Here is a 17569-nt window from a genome sequence, read left to right on the forward strand (position 1 = left end):
ACAATTTTTGTTGGAGAAGTTTCGTGACTGCAAGGAACTCAAACATCAAATTACGGGTAGGTAGTTCAGTCCAAACCCTTAATAATACCAAAAATCCGGATTGTTATATGGGAGCTATACAGAAACATGGACCTATGTTGACAATTTTTGGAGGAGAACCTCAAATATCAAATTAAAAATAATTCTGAAAATTCAGAAAATCGGGAGGTAGAGTTATACCAACACATTGACCTACGTTGACTATTTTAGATGGAGAACTTTAGCGACCACTGCACTATGTACGAACTTGTATGGGAAGAGCGGCCAAAAATACTTCTTGTGCAGATATCAAAACGAAAATTTCAGTAAAGGTTAGTTTAGCAACACAAATAAAAACAAGTAAAAAGTATCTGTCGGCTTTTCCGACAGAGATATACCCTCAGTCTATGTGAATTGAAACTTTCATTTACGGGCAGATCGAATGTATTTAGGGTCTTTTCAGAATTTTATGACTCGTTTTGGATATTTGAACTTGCCAACAAAAATGTGAATTAGAACTAAAGTTCAAAAGGTACTTAAAGAAATGGACCGAAGTGGATCTTATTTTGGGAGTCACATCTTTACAATTGATATCGAGCCAACCAGTATGCCAGCAAAAACATGGACTTGTCCACCAAAAACGCAATATCGCTGTATACAGGACCACCATGAACAGCATCGGTATACATTTCCAAAGGATCCTACATTTCCAGACCCTAAACTGCACTGGGACACAATGTTGAACTTTTGTTGGAGAGGTCCTCTAAGCGGAGGACCAATATGAGCCATTTTAGAAGCTAAACAAAATTTGGACAAAATTTTAGGAGGTCCAAAGTTTGGGGCCAAATTGGTTGCCCTGTTCAAGAGATATCGTGCATACCATTTTAGTGGCATTTTTAAATATTGGGGGGAAGTACCGGAAGTTGGAACCGGAACCAACTTCGAAGTTAAACAAAGTTTGGACAATATATGACGAAGGCCAAATTTTTCACAAAATCGCTTGATCAGGTCCAGAGTTATCGTGCTCTCCAGCCACTACATATGGTGCCATAGTGTGTTTACACCCTTCGGACTTGTTTCTCAAGAAGTATGTACTTTGCCCCTGAAAAAACTTTTACCGTCGTAATTGAGGCAGTGTATGCAATATGCTTCAATAAAAATCAAATCGATTCGAGATCAGGTCTTAAAGTGAATTTATCTGAAATTTTGTGTGGAGATGCCCAAAGGAGTGGACAAAAAATAGTGCATATGCAAACCTGATCTATATCTGGATGTGTAAGGTAAGGACCAAATTGGTCACTCCCTTCATGAGTTATCGTGCGCACAATTTTTTCGAACATTTTTAAAGTTTATGGGGAAGGAGTGCACCGATATGGCTTATCTTCGAACTAAAACTAAGTTTGGACAAAATATAAAATATTACGAAAGCCAAAGTTTGGACCGAAGTGGCAGATCCGTTAGAGAGTTATTTTGCGCTCCAACCACTACACACGGTGTCATAGGTTTTTTTTGCAACTTTGAGACTAATTTATCAGGAAGTATGGACATGCCCCTGATGAAACTTGTACCGTCGTATGGGGGTGGGTGGGTCACTGAATATCAGTTGATACAACAAAAATCAAAGCGATTAGAGAGCAGGTTCTAGGCTGAACTTTTCCGAAATTTTGTGTGGGAGATACCCGAAGGAGTGGATCGATAGAGTCCATATTGGAACCTCATCTGGTATCTGGTAGGAATTTCACGACCCAGCAAAATAAATTGGAAGTAGTGCAATGTGGACTAGTTCTGTCACGGCATGTTTTGATGCAGTTCAACCGGAGTCGTGAAAAAGGCACTCCAGTCCCCACATTATAACCGCATTTGGATGCAATCCAAAGAATCACATCCACTTGTCACATTTTAACAACATCCGGATGCAGTCCAAATGGAGTCGTGAAAAAGGCACTCCGTTCGCTACATATTATTAGCAGTTGTTAGAGATCCCTACATGTACATACATAAATCAGTTTGTACATCTCTACAGGGAGCGGCATACATTTTCCAATAAAAGATAAGCGTGTTAACATTTTCAAAAATTTTTCCGGTAACTCAAGAGAGGAAAATTTCCGAATGGAGTGCTGTTGGAGTACATGTCGAAATCTTAACTGGTGATGGGAAGACAGCCCATTTAGCAAATGAAGCAAAAACAGTTCATCTTGGAACAAATGGAGAGCGGAGGAAACACGCATGTTTGCGATTAAACTCAATGGAGAATTTTTGTAATTTGTGTTAATGTAATAAAGTTGTTAATATTTTTGTTTTACACAAATAATAAATGCATTTTATTTGTTCTGGCATATTTTGTATTGGCTTGCACAATTTCCGCAGAATGCCTGTATCAAAACACGTGTATTGGACTGCCTCCTATTCTACCCCAAAGGGTTAGTTAAAATGCAATGCCAAAGCGTCAGTTAAAATGCAGTGCCAGAGGGTCAGTTAAAATGCAGTGCCAGAGGGTCAGTTAAAATGCAGTGCCAAAGGGTCAGTTAAAATGCAGTGCAATGGAGTGCCTCTTTCCGTAGTCACGCTCTTGTAAAAATCATGAGTGAAAATGCATAATTTGATGCACTTCCAGATCACTTGTACATATCATTTAACTGCCTCTTTGGAGGCAAACTTTTTGCTGGGGATGTGTAAAGTATGGACCAAATTGGTAACTTCCTTCAAGAGTTATCCTTCGCACAATTTTTCCGAACATTTTCCAACTTTTGTGGGGAGATACCTGAAATGGATCCAAAGGTGGACGATTTAATTCCCGTAGAAAATTTTAATATAAAGTTGGTTATAAGGTAAAGGATGTTCCATATGCTTAGCGAACTTTTCAACTGTCCAAGGGTGGTTGATTTACATCCCGGCTGAAGGCCGGCTATTTTATGTCGGTTTTGTTACCATCGATGCGAAGGTCATCATGCTCAAATTGGGCGGCGGTATGAATGTTTATAGCTTCTAAACTTTTTTTTGGCCTTATGGCAGTCAGGTCGCATAGTTTTCCAACTTGTATAATCCCAGATATTTACCTTAGCTTAGCTTTACGAAACATGCACCTTTCACCATAATATGGAAGGAAGGTAACTCATCGAAACTCACCCATCGGAACTCATGTGATCCCATAACGTGTATATATTCTTGATCAGGGTAAAATTCTATCCTGTGTCTGTGTGTGAATATCTTATAACCAGTCTAGCGTCCGGAATAATTGAGATTGAACGCTATATTATTGCTCCCGATTGTATATTTTTCCACAGGCAAGCCAAGTTCTAGTTTAGCCCCCATATAACGGTGCCTGTGGATTTTAGATATTTTGAGAATTTCATCTACATTATTTGACCAAACTACCTGCAATTTGACATTTGAATTTCCAACAAATTCTCAAACAAAAATTTCACCACCGATTTCAGTTTTTTTAGTGAATAATCTAAATTTTTGGGCAAGATGGAATGTCATTTAGCATTTATGGTTCCCAGTGGCTAAAAAGTTCTGCATCAAAAATTTTGACGTTGTGGACATTTTGGTCGGAAGCTCCCCCTTTTAAGTATTTTCATGTTTATAGCTGACCGAATTAGCGAAAATTAGGTAATTGGGGTTCTCCACCTAATGTGGGCATTGCTACTTTCGTGACAGAAAGAACATTAATTATATTAGTAAAGCGCTTTTTTATATGTTTCTTTTTTAATTTTTTTCAACAACCATCTAAGCCACCAATGTAAACTTTTTTATAAATATTTTTAATATGAAAATTGTCACAAATTTTTCACGGACAACAAACAGAAAACACGCACTCAATTATATACATATGTATGTAAGTCCGATGAAACAATGTAATTCAATCCTTTCATTTTAGTTTCAATTACCTTTTTGATTAGGACAAACCATAACACACACGACCACTTTACAAATGACCCCCCAAAATCAAACAATAATACCCCACCATTAGAAAAAATAAAGGGAGTGAAAATATTTGTCACGGTAATTTGAGCTTGGACACCAACGACTAATATTTACTTAAATGTTTCCTTTCCACACAAGCCTTGTCCGTTCACACCATTCATTCACTGAGGGTGCTTGTGTGCAGCCTTTTGGTAAACATTTTTGATACCCTTCCTTTTTTCCCCTCTAATTGTTGACATGACACTCCCAAAAATTAGTTTTATTGCATTCCAATTGAAAGTCAAGCCGAGTATTTTGTAACATGTCAACAATTTCATATCTCGGGCACATGCAATCATCAACGACGGCATGTCGAATGGTTGACATATCAATTGCCTAAACTAAATTGCGGTACAACAATTTAAGCGGAAGGAAACAATATGTATGTTTGTTTTGTTGTGTTTGTTGTTTTTTTATTTTCAATATTAACTTGAGTGAATTTCTATCAAGATTGTAATTTAGATAATGTGGGTTAAAATGGGGATGAGCACAAAATTAATAGAGGTTGTAATGTTCGAAAAGATTCCACGATATGAAAAAAGGGGGGAGGTGTTAAGTGTGAACATTGTGTCATAAATAGCAATAAATATTTATGTTTTAGTTAATGTAGAAGAAAGGGTCGTGTGCAGGGGAATACATTTAACAAAACCATACCCAAAAATAAAAAATAAAAAATAAGGAGCCACCCCATTACAAAGTAGTGTAAACCCCAGACCAAACAAGCGTGGATTTTTTAAAAATATTTTTTCATAGACCCTCAGACCACACAAGCGTGGATTTTTTAAAAATATTTTTTCATAGACCCTCAGACCAAACAAGCGTGGATTTTTTAAAAATATTTTTCCATAGACCCTCAGACCAAACAAGCGTAAATTTTTTAAAAATATTTCTTCATAAACCCTCAGACCAAAGTCCTGGAGTTTTAAAAAATATTTTTTCATAGACCATCAGATCAAACAAGCGTGGATTTCTTAAAAATATTTTTCATAGACCCTCAGACCAAACAAGCATGGATTTCTTAGGAATATTTTTTCATAGACCCTCAGACCAAACAAGCGTGCATTTTTTAAGAATATTTTTCCTTAAATTCTCAGACCAAGCAAGCGTGGATTTTTTAAGAATATTTTTCATACAACTCAGACCAAACAAGCGTGGATTTTTTAAGAATATTTTTCATACAACTCAGACCAAACAAGCGTGGATTTTTTAAGAATATTTTTCATACAACTCAGACCAAACAAGCGTGGATTTTTTAAGAATATTTTTCATACAACTCAGACCAAACAAGCGTGGATTTTTTAAGAATATTTTTCATACAACTCAGACCAAACAAGCGTGGATTTTTTAAGAATATTTTTCATACAACTCAGACCAAACAAGCGTGGATTTTTTAAGAATATTTTTCATACAACTCAGACCAAACAAGCGTGGATTTTTTAAGAATATTTTTCATACAACTCAGACCAAACAAGCGTGGATTTTTTAAGAATATTTTTCATACAACTCAGACCAAACAAGCGTGGATTTTTTAAGAATATTTTTCATACAACTCAGACCAAACAAGCGTGGATTTTTTAAGAATATTTTTCATACAACTCAGACCAAACAAGCGTGGATTTTTTAAGAATATTTTTCATACAACTCAGACCAAACAAGCGTGGATTTTTTAAGAATATTTTTCATACAACTCAGACCAAACAAGCGTGGATTTTTTAAGAATATTTTTCATACAACTCAGACCAAACAAGCGTGGATTTTTTAAGAATATTTTTCATACAACTCAGACCAAACAAGCGTGGATTTTTTAAGAATATTTTTCATACAACTCAGACCAAACAAGCGTGGATTTTTTAAGAATATTTTTCATACAACTCAGACCAAACAAGCGTGGATTTTTTAAGAATATTTTTCATACAACTCAGACCAAACATGCGTGGATTTTTTAAGAATATTTTTCATACAACTCAGACCAAACAAGCGTGGATTTTTTAAGAATATTTTTCATACAACTCAGACCAAACAAGCGTGGATTTTTTAAGAATATTTTTCCTTAAACCCTCAGACCAAGCAAGCGTGGATTTTTTAGGAATATTTTTCCTTAAACCCTCAGACCAAGCAAGCTTGGATTTTTTAAGAATATTTTTCCTTAAACCCTCAGACCAAGCAAGCGTGGATTTTTTAAGAATATTTTTCCTTAAACCCTCAGACCAAGCAAGCGTGGATTTTTTAAGAATATTTCCCTTAAACCTTCAGACCAAGCAAGCGTGGATTTTTTAAAAATATTTCTTCATAGACCCTCAGAACAAACAAGCGTGGTTTTTTTAAAAATATTTCTTCATAGACTCTCAGACCAAACAAGCGTGGATTTTTTTAAAATATTTTTTCATAGACCCTCATTACAAACAACCGTGGATTTTTTTTAAGATATTTTTTCATAGACCCTCATAACAAACAACCGTGGATTTTTTTTTAAATATTTTTTCATAGACCCTCAGACCAAACAAGCGTGGATTTTTTTTAAATAGTTTTTCATAGACCCTCATTACAAACAACCGTGGATTTTTTAAAAATATTTTTCATAGACAGTAAAAAAAGCGTGGATTTTTTAAGAATATTTTTTCATAGACAGTAAAAAAAGCGTGGATTTTTTAAGAATATTTTTTTCATAGACAGTTAAAAAAAGCGTGGATTTTTTAAGAATATTTTTGTCATAGACCCTCAGAAAAAAGCTTGGATTTTTTTAAGAATATTTTTTCATAGACAGTAAAAAAAGCGTGGACTTTTTAAGAATATTTTTTCATAGACCCTCAGAAATAAACCGTGGGTTTTTAAAGAATATTTTTTCATAGACGCTCAGAAAAAAACGTGGATTTTCTAAGAATGTTTTTTCATAGACCCTCAGAAAAAAATTTGGATTTTTTAAGAATATTTTTTCATAGACCCTCAGAAAAAGCGTGGATTTTTTAAGACTATTTTTTCATAGACCCTCAGAAAAAAGCGTGGATTTTTTAAGAATATTTTTCATAGACCCTCAGAAAAAAGCGTGGATTTTTTAAGAATATTTTTCATAGACCCTCAGAGAAAGCGTGGATTTTTTAAGAATATTTTTTCATAGACCCTCAGAAAAAAGTGTGGCTTTTTTAGAATATTTTTTCATAGGCCCTCAGAAAAAAGCGTGGATTTTTTAAGAATATTTTTCATAGACCCTCAGAAAAAAGCGTGGATTTTTTAAGAATATTTTTTCATAGACCCTCAGAAAAAAGCGTGGATTTTTTAAGAATATTTTTTCATAGAGAGTGGATTTTTTTAAGAATACTTTTTCATAGATCCTCAGAAAAAAGCGTGGATTTTTTTAAGAATATTTTTCATAGACCCTCATAAAAAAGAGTGGATTTTTAAGAATACTTTTTCATGGACCCTCAGAAAAAAGAGTGGATTTTTTACGAATATTTTTTCTTTCAAATTGGACCAAACAATGGATTTTTTAAGATTATTTTTTTCATAGACCCTCAGACCAAACAAGAGTGGATCTTTTAAGAATATTTTTTCATAGACCATCAGATTACGCAAGCGTGGATCTTTAAAAAAATGCATATACACTTAGATCAAACAAGCGTGGATTTCTTAAAAATATTTTTTCATAGACTCTCAGACCAAACCAGCGTGGATTTTTTAAAAATATTTTTTCTTTGACCCTCAAACCAAACAAGCGTGGATTTCTTAAGAATATTTTTTCATAGAGAGTGGATTTTTTTAAGAATACTTTTTCATAGATCCTCAGAAAAAAGCGTGGATTTTGTAAGAATATTTTTTCATAGACCCTCCGACCAAAAAAACGTGGATTTTTTAAGAATATTTTTTCATAGACCCTCAGACCAAACAATTTTTTAAAAATATTTTTTTTCATAGACCCTCTGACCGAACATTTTTTTTAAGAATTTCTTTTTCATGGACCCTCAGACCAAAGAATTTTTTAAGAATATTTTTCATAGACCATCAGACCAAACAATTTTTTAAGAATATTTTTTGGAGATTTTGACCTGCTGTTCTGCATAAAATATCTTTTATCAAACTGCATGTGTGCAGATGCAGATCCAAATGCTGATAAAAATGCAATTGTTTTACTAACTCAACTATTTTGAAATAAACCATGAAATTGAAAATATTCCATGTGAGTGAAAAATATTTGTTCATCACCAAATCTCTTTTACCCCTTTCGCAAAAATTCACTTTGGGTATCATAAAAATGGTTGACCCACTGTTTTTCTTCGATTGCGGAAACCATAACCATTTGAACCACATTCAGAGTTAAAATAAAGTTGATTCAACAATAAACTGAAGACAATAAAATAAACAACAACAAAAAATGAGGAAGATAAGGAACCAAATGGGAATGGGGAAAGGACAAAAAGATAAATACACAAACAACAAAAAAAATGACACAGTAGAAAAATGTACATTGCAGGGATTTGGAGTAGAAGAATTTATGTGGCAGTCAGTGAGTTTCGCATATTCTTCGAGCTAGCATTCCTTTGTGGGACAACTCTTCACAGTAACATTTGCATTCTTCTTTGTTGATGTTGTTTGTGTTGTTGCAATTTATTCTAAGAAATAGAAATGAAGTGAAGTACTACTGCCGCTGCTGCTACAACTGCTCTACAGGAGCTGGAGCAGAAGTACTAACAAACAGTCCAACCAACCCAACACAGCAATAACATCAAAAGGAATGAAGAAAATCCTGTCATAAATCTCGGCAAATATTTTGTAACATAAATTATACTGCACACTGCAGTTGCAGTTTACTGTTCCATTTCTAGATGCGGTGCCACATGCCAAGCTGCACACATACACATATTTTGTTGCTATTCAGCCAAATGCAGCAGCATCATATCTGAACTCTATGACCTAACTTACTATGGAATGAAAGAATGAATGTGATATTTGTATATTTGTTAGGAAGGAAGCATAATTTGGAGAAAATTCTAAATTGTCTTTGCTTTCGAAGGTCTTAGCGGGAAAACAAGAGAGTAACAAATGGCATTGAGCTTCATCGAACCGACGAATGTTGGTTGCAGGACTGAGGGGAAGATTTTGCACGTCGGTTTTTGAATGTATGATAAAACATTTTGACAGCCATGATTAAATTGGTTTTGAATATCTTATAGAGTAGTGACAATGCCGATAAATTCACTGACTACTTGAAAGTCATTTGAGTTGGTGTCGGAAGGGTCTTTTTGGAGTTTTGGGATGCATTAAATTACCTCCCAAAGAATAAAATATCGTTGTGGTGTTACAGCATATGTTCGTTTTCCATCTTAGTCAGGCTGCTTCGATTGGTTGTAACCACAAGGCTACTGGAGTCAGTAGAGGAGAACAGATATTTTGCACGGTGTCATTAATCCTTGCCCTATAGAAATTTAAACAGCTGCACCATCCCGAATGTAGTTGAGCCAAAACTATTCTGGTTTGTCGTGACCGTCGACGTCCTTCAGCTACAATATATGGGGGATATACTCCGAGAACACACTAGTTGTTAATGGCATCTCCGACTCCATCTGTGTAAATGTTATCCAAACCTGCTTGATAGGCTTGCTGATCTAGGGGTGGTCACAAAACTTCTGCACCAAAAATTTTCAACTTAGGTCCATGTTTTGGTATAACGTCTATATAACTGAACCTCCTGATTTTCGGACCACACTTTTATATAACCTTTAAATAAAAGTACCGCCTGATTGAAGATATTTTTATACCCTCAGCATTTATGCTAACGAGGTTTGCTAATTAAGGTTTTAAACCCCAAGTATGTTTGGACGAAATCCGTTTCAGACAATTTGGAGGCGATTTAGCAATGTCCGTAAGTCTGTCTGGCTGGCTGGTGCGCACAATAACTCTTGAACGCATGAGCCAATTTGGTTGTTGTTGTAGCAGCATAAAAACCTACGTAGAAGCATAGGTTTGATACTGGATTGGCAGCCGCTGGCCGAAACACTGTGGTTTCGGGTCAATCCGGTGCGAAAAAACCCGCTGCCATGGGATTGTGAGCCAAGTTGGTGCAACATTTGGCATTCGTAAAATTTAGTTCAAACTTAGTTTAAGTTCGAAGAAAAGCCATATCGGTCTACTCCTTCAAGTACCTCCCCCACAAAAGATCAAAAATGTTTGGATAACTCTTGAAGAGAGTAACCGATTTGGTCCATACTTTGCACATCGTTAAATTTCTACCAGACATAGGTGAGGTTACAATACGGACTCTATCAGTCCACTCCTTCGGGTACCTCCCACACAAAATTTCGGAAAAGTTCAGTTAAGGACCTGCTTTCGGATCGCTTTCATTTTTGTTGTAACAACTTGTATTCAATGCCCCCCATACGATGGTGCAAGCTTCATCAAGGGCAAGTCCATATTTCCTTAGAAAATAGCCAGAAAGTTGTAAAAATCTCCTATAACACAATGTGTAGCGGTTGGAGCGCATCATAACGCTCGAATGGTTCTGCCGATTCGGTCTAAAATTTGGCCATCAAAAAATTTTTTGAACTTAGTTTAAGTTCGAAGAAAAGCCATATCGGTCTACTCCTTCAAGTACCTCCCCCACAAAAGTTCAAAAGTTTTCACAAAAATGGTACGCACGATAACTCTCGAAGGCAGTAACCGATTTGGTCCATACTTTGCACATCGTAATATTTCTATGAAGCATAGATTCGGCTCAAATATGGACTATATAGGTCAACTCCTTCAGGTACCTCCCACACAAAATTCCGGAAAATTGCAGTTTAAGGTATGCTCTCGAATCCTCGAAACGCCCTGATTTTTTTTGTAACAATTTGTATTCGCTGCCCCCTTTACGGCGGTACACGTTTTTTTTTTCAGTGGCAAGTCCATACTTCGTGAGAAAATAGCCCGAACACTGGAAAACCCCTATGACATGTGTAGTGGCTATCCTCAGGGTACCTGCCCCACAAAAGTTCATCATTTATGTTTAAGTGCAGTTGAGTGTCTGTTCGAAGATCCTTTGAAAAATTATACCGATGCTACTGCTGTGGCCCTTTTTAAGCGTTATTATGTTTTTCGTGGGCAAGGTCATCCTTCAAGACGTAGTGGCCCAAAAGCTCTAAGTTATACGTTGACCAACTGAAATGACTGGACGAAGGAAATTGCTTTCAAAATAAGATTCACTTCACAAATGGACTATGTCGGTCCATTCCTTCAAGTACATCCTCCGCAACACTTGTGAGCTTCAATAGATGAAAGTTTCAATTCACACAGGCTGAGGGTATATCCCAGTCTTGTTTAGATACATTTTCTAACCTAATTTACGTTTTTGGGGTATCAGTAGTAAAAAAACATCTCCACCTAAAATTGGGGTCAGGAATTATTCCATTATAGATCAGAATATCTGGCTATCTGGCTAAGGCTTTCTTAACAGGTTTAGGAATGTGTCTGCTTCGATGGGTTCCAACCACAAAAGTACTGGAGTTAGTTGAGAAGGTTTGGCGGCGCAGTCGAAATTGTGCGAAATTGTAGCGCATACTGTACAGATATTTTGCACAGTGTCATCAATCCTTGCTCTATAGGAACGTAGACGGTTGCACCATCCCGAACGCAGTTGAACCAAACCTTTTCTGTTTTGTCGTTGCAGTTGACGTTCCCTAGCTGCTATAGATAGGAGATGTACTCCCAGGACCGCATCCCCACGATAGTTGTTTTTTGTATCTGCAGTTCTCAAGGCAACATTCTGACAGGCTTGAATATTTTTTTCATCGCGTTGCACTTATATTCGCAGGTCACACCGGTACCGCTTAGCTAATCACAGACCGAACTATCGCGTTATACATATGTGGTCAATAAGGTTTATTTTTTTGCATCCCAGCCTGCAAGATGCTTGAGTACCTTACCTCTCACCTTGTCGCAGATAGCTGTGACATGCGCGGACAAAATTAACATAATGTTGAATGTTGCCCTTGAACAGAGTAACCGTAGACTTAGTGGAGGATATTTGTATATTCTCCGCAAGAAAAAGGTCATAAGACAGCTTATATAGATGTTCAGCCATTCACAATTTACATTAGGAAAGGTACCCGACAACAAGATTGTTCAATCATCCGTGATGATATCAATGTCTTCTGGAAGTGGTGGAATAGAGGAACGGTAGAGTTCTATCTCTACCGTTCCTCTGTTCCACCACCGAACATATCACACCACCTTGAGGAACTTTCTATTTTTATTCTACGGGGCTCTGACTTATTGTTCCTGAATTTCACGTACGACTCGCGTTCACACACATAATTTATTATCCAACGTTTCAAATTTGACCGGAGGGTAGTCTGCTCGATGACCTCAGATGACAGTATCAAAGCATTTCGTAAGTCGAAGGCCTACAACACTGTATTATCGCACAACTTGTTCTTGTTGAGTCCTCGACTAATATGTATGTGTGGATATGGCGTGCAGTTCTGTTGTAGTGTTGTACTGCTTACTGATCGGCAACTGGATAGCTATTTCTGCTGCTGGGGAGGAGTAAAGCCTCAAGATTTTTTGCTACGGGCTACAAAGCGGCGTTTTTGCCTTCTTCGGGACAACCATTTTCGAAACTTCGGGCTGAATGTGGGCACCCGGCAAACAAACTTCGGACGATGTCGGATCCGAAATCGTAGCCATATCGTAACGAAAATCAGGGTTCGTTCGAAAGCTTACGTGCGCTAGCTTCAATTTCTTGTTGATCTTCAAGCAACTTAAAAAAAAAAAAACAAATCAAAATGTTCGTATCAACAGGTCTCCCGTATTGCCCCCGTTGCCAGGACCGCTCTCCTTAACGGCTCCAAGCAATACTTGCGACCATTGAGCAGCGCAGTCATTAGCCAAAGCCAAACCTTGGCCGCTCAGAACACAACCCCCGTTGCTTTACTGCCACAAATCAGGTCATTCCAGACCTCCCCCGTCACACGTGACATTGATTCAGCTGCCAAATTCATTGGCGCTGGTGCTGCAACAGTCGGTGTAGCTGGTTCCGGTGCCGGTATCGGAACAGTATTCGGTTCCCTCATCATTGGTTATGCCAGAAATCCATCATTGAAACAACAATTGTTCTCCTAAGCTATCTTGGGTTTCGCCCTTTCTGAAGCTATGGGTCTTTTCTGTCTTATGATGGCCTTCTTGCTCCTCTTCGCTTTCTAAAAAGTGTATTTGTGTCCTAAGAAGACTTTAAATCTTAAAAATTATAAACAAATAACATCTGTACCACGACAACAACAAACACAGCTCCATCATCTTTATTGTTTTTAAAAAAACATCCAAGAGTAATAAAAAGCAACACTTTTATTTAAGTTTAAGTTTAAAGTTGTATAAAATGGTTGACATAATTTCGGAACGAAATGTCGGAGCGAAATCGGATCGATTTTGTTCCGATTTCCGAACGAAATATGAAAAAAAATCCTTGGGAAATTCTGAAGGGAAATTTAATGCCGATATTCACTCCGATATCGGTACAAAATCTCAATTATTTCCCTCTGAAAAATCGTTTAGAAATCGGAACGAAATCTGAACGATTTTGCTTCCGAAATTGTTCAGACGTATCGGACATCCGACACTTGGTTCGTTGGGTAGCTAGAGACAGGTTGAGAAATTATCGATTCAAATAGCATTCACACTTCTTCGGATCAATTAGCGTAACATCGCCAAACATAAGTGGGGTCTTAACTTCTTTCTTTTCGGGACCGAATGCAATGGTTCAGCAATGACTTAAACTTTGCCCACAATCCAGTAATTCCGACGCCAATGTTGCAACTCTTCAGATGACCTAGCCACTTGTTCTGTTTGTGAACTGAACTTTTAACTTCCAGTGTCAGCGCCTAACTCTGTGATGACTCATGACTGTGATGACGAAGCTCATAACGTTTATTTGCTAGCCCGATTTTCGGTATTTTGAAGATATTAGCTACAATTTGACATTCGTGGAACCCCATGGTCACAAAACTTCCCCACAAAAAAATTGTCAACATAAGCGAATGTTTTGGCATAGGTCTCATATAACGGTACAACCCGATTTTCGTCATTTTGAGAAATTTGCCTACATTTTTTACCGAACTACAAGTAATTTGACATTTAAGATTTCTAGAAGTCATAAAACTTGTTCACTAAAAAAAATTCAATTGTTTGACATTTGAGGCCTCCACTTCTGAGGATTTAACCTACATTTCTTTACCGAGCTAACTGTAATTAGCTACATTTATTCTCTCAAAGGCCGATAGCCCTAGTTGCTAGTGCTTTTTAAATGGTTTTATTTAGCTCACCCCGTTTGTTTTATTCTTGGGTCAAATTTACTAATTCAAATTTCACCCTCTTCCTGTCAGCCAATTAATCTGAAATTTTGTATACACTTTGGATTTTGGTGACAATACAATTATATTTGTTCATTATCATTATAAATTCAAGATGGCGGCCGCTACAAAATGGTGGATAACGTAGGTTTTATCAATCCCATCAATATGGATATCAAATGAAAGGGCTCAACAAGCTCAACAAGAATATACTATAAAAAATTGAAATCTAAGATGGCGGCCGCTACAAAATGGCGGATAACGTAGGTTTTATCAATCCCATCAATATGGGTATCAAATGAAAGGGCTCAACAAGCAGAATACAATATACTATAAAAAATTGAAATCCAAGATGGCGGCCTCTACCAAATGGCGGATAACTTAGGTTTTATCAATCCCTCAAAATGGGTATCAAATGAAAGGTCTCAACAAGTAGAATACAATTCACTATGCAAAATTGAAATCTAAGATGGCCGCCTCTACCAAATGGCTGATAACAATTTTTTATCAATCCCACCAATATGGGTATCAAATAAAAGGGCTTGACAAGAAGAATACAGTGCACTATACAGTACATCTCATACACCAGAAAGCCATACAGTTTCCAGCTAAGTACAATTACGGGACGGCTGAAAGAAGAAAATTGCCTTTAATGTTATCATGGGCTTCTACAATACATAAAATGCAGGGCAGCACTGTGGATCACGCAGTCGTATACTTAGGTGCGAAACTGTTTGAAGAAGGTCAAGCCTACGTGGCTCTTAGTAGAGTAAGATCTTTGCAGGGACTACGTATAGAGGAGTTGGACTGCAATAAACTAACGGGCAAGAAACCTTGCAATAATGAAGCACTAAATGAATTAAACAGAATGCGAAATAAAAACAAAAAACTAGAAAATAAAAATAGGTAAAACAAACTTTTTAAGTTAAACGGTTTTATGTTAAACATACATTGCAATGTTTAAGATAAATGTACTAAAAACCAAAAAATAATAAAATAGATACAGTCGTGGGAATTATAAACATATGCATAGACTAGACTAAAATAAAACCGTGGGGTACGTCAATTGTCTACAATCGTTGATTAAAATGTTTGTTTTGTAATGTTACACTATAATTAGGCAGTTGTTCAACCGACAACGATGGGCGTGTGATAAGTAGGGCTAGAATGTGGAAACAAGCTAGTAAGCTCGATTATAAGCGAGTTTTAGGGTTTCATAGTGGTGAGCGAGTAGTACTTTGTCGATTAAAGACAAACTACGAGCAATGAAACGCTTCCTCGCCAGGCAGCAGTGTGAATGTCCAACGATAAACTAGTTGAAACATCTCTTTTATTTACATGGAGTGTATAACTATTGGAATTTCCATGAGCAAGAAAATAGTAAGTAATTTCCTCACCGTCTGCGGGCCAACTGCTTAACGACGAATTAAACGATTATTCTATCGCACATTAATTCTATAATTTGTAGACAATTGACGTGCCCCACGGTTTTATTTTAGTCTAGTATATGCATATGTTTATAATTCCCACGACTGTATCTATTTTATTATTTTTTGGTTTTTAGTACATTTATCTTAAACATGCAATGTATGTTTAACATAAAACCGTTTAATTAAAAAAGTTTTTTTTTACCTATTTTTATTAATTATTATAATTTTTATTATAATTTTTAATTGTAATAAATATTTTTAAAATAAAATAAAAATATTCTCTCAACCTGTAATTTGACATTTGAGTCTCCCTTTAGTCTCGAATCTTCTCCACCAGAAATTGTGGACTTAAGTCCATATTGGAATAGGCCCATTAACGGCACCGCTCGCGAAGTCAGCGAATTTGAAATTATTAACGACGATTTTCAGTGGTGCAATCTGAGTTCCCAGTGGCCAAAAACGACTCCAGCGCTAAATGTGTAATGATGTAATTTGGGGTTTTAGGTTCCCAGTGATTCAAAAACGTCTGCACCAAGCCCTGGTATAACGGCACCTATCGATTTCAAGTATTGTGAAGTTTTCCGACCGAATTAGCTATTACTTGGTATTTAGGAATTCCAGTGGTGAAAAAAACTTCTCCACCTAAATTGTGGACACGGGATACTAGACAGCGGAATCCTATGCAAATGCATATATCGTTAAGATGGTCGTAGAGAGAATCTGATTAGATAGAAACTAGTTTTATCACAAAATGTCTAGATATAACCAACATTTAATACCACCGCCCGATTCCAGGGATTTCTAAGTTTTTTTTCTACATTTGCCCCAATTTTGAATTTTGCTGTAATTGATAATTTGATTCCATGTGGCCAGAACACTTCCTATTTACTCATTTTAGTTCATGATAATTCATGATGGAGTCGGACCTAACCCTTTTACTTGTTTATAATTGTTATAGAAACTCTTAGCAATTCTTTCAAAATTTCTCCCTAGAAAACTATATCGAAAACCTCATTAACTAACAACATCCTTTCTCAAAAATACTGCAACTCATTATCCAACAAAATCTTATTAATTTCGACCTACATTCATTCATCTGACCTTAATTTTCCCTGTAAAACTTTTCAAAAGCTAAACAAAGTCTCTTAAAGCCACAAAAAACATTGTAATCTTCGGTTTCTTTAGACACGGCATTGAATTCTTTGAGGACTGTTTCATTTCACATTTTGAGAATCTCTTGTAAAAGTGAAAGATGTTTTGTAGATATTTCACTTCCGCTTGTCCATCACTTATTTCATTTCCCATCGTCTTTTTTTCTGTTTGTGTTGATGTTCTTGTTGTTGCTGGCATGACCTATGTCTATGCTGTACAGCGCCGTCATTGTGTTGATCACAATGTTTTCCTGCCACTTCCACAATCAAAATGGAGAAGAAAATAAGGTAAAGACAGATTCTTTACACAGCCCAAGGTGAAAGCTCTATGCCTTTTGCTGTGTATGTGTGTGTTACACACAAAAGCAAGGAAAGTGAGGTAGGTATCTTGTTGGTGGTTATCATTTCTTTGGTTTCGTTCGTGAAGCCAGAGGTTTATCTGCATTCAAGCATTGCAAAATCTACTTCAAAGCTGTCTTTTCAAGTGGGAGGATGGATGGCTGGAACACAGCTGTGTTTTACATTGCTTGGCCACCGAGTAACGGGTTAAAGGCGGTAAATGCGAGGTTCCAATGTGCGCTAAGAAATCTCCAATGTAAATTGATTTGCATGTTATCCTCTGTTTCTCTATCTCTTTTTTGCTGCGCAGGCAACCTCTTATCAGAAGGCGGTGTAAAAACTGAATTTTAAG

General features: G+C 36.6%; 1 protein-coding gene and 1 pseudogene across 1 annotated transcript in view; both read left to right on the forward strand.

Moving 5' to 3' along the window:
* Positions 1-17569, forward strand: part of LOC141393216 (neural cell adhesion molecule 1-like) — a 280193-nt gene that overhangs the window by 200338 nt on the left and 62286 nt on the right. The gene's annotated exons all lie outside the window — the stretch shown is intronic.
* Positions 12721-13238, forward strand: LOC141393215 (ATP synthase lipid-binding protein, mitochondrial-like; annotated as a pseudogene).

This window comes from Musca autumnalis, unplaced genomic scaffold, assembly GCF_047663935.1.
Source record: "Musca autumnalis isolate F117 unplaced genomic scaffold, ASM4766393v1 scaffold_2, whole genome shotgun sequence".
Taxonomy (NCBI): Eukaryota; Metazoa; Arthropoda; class Insecta; order Diptera; family Muscidae; genus Musca; species Musca autumnalis.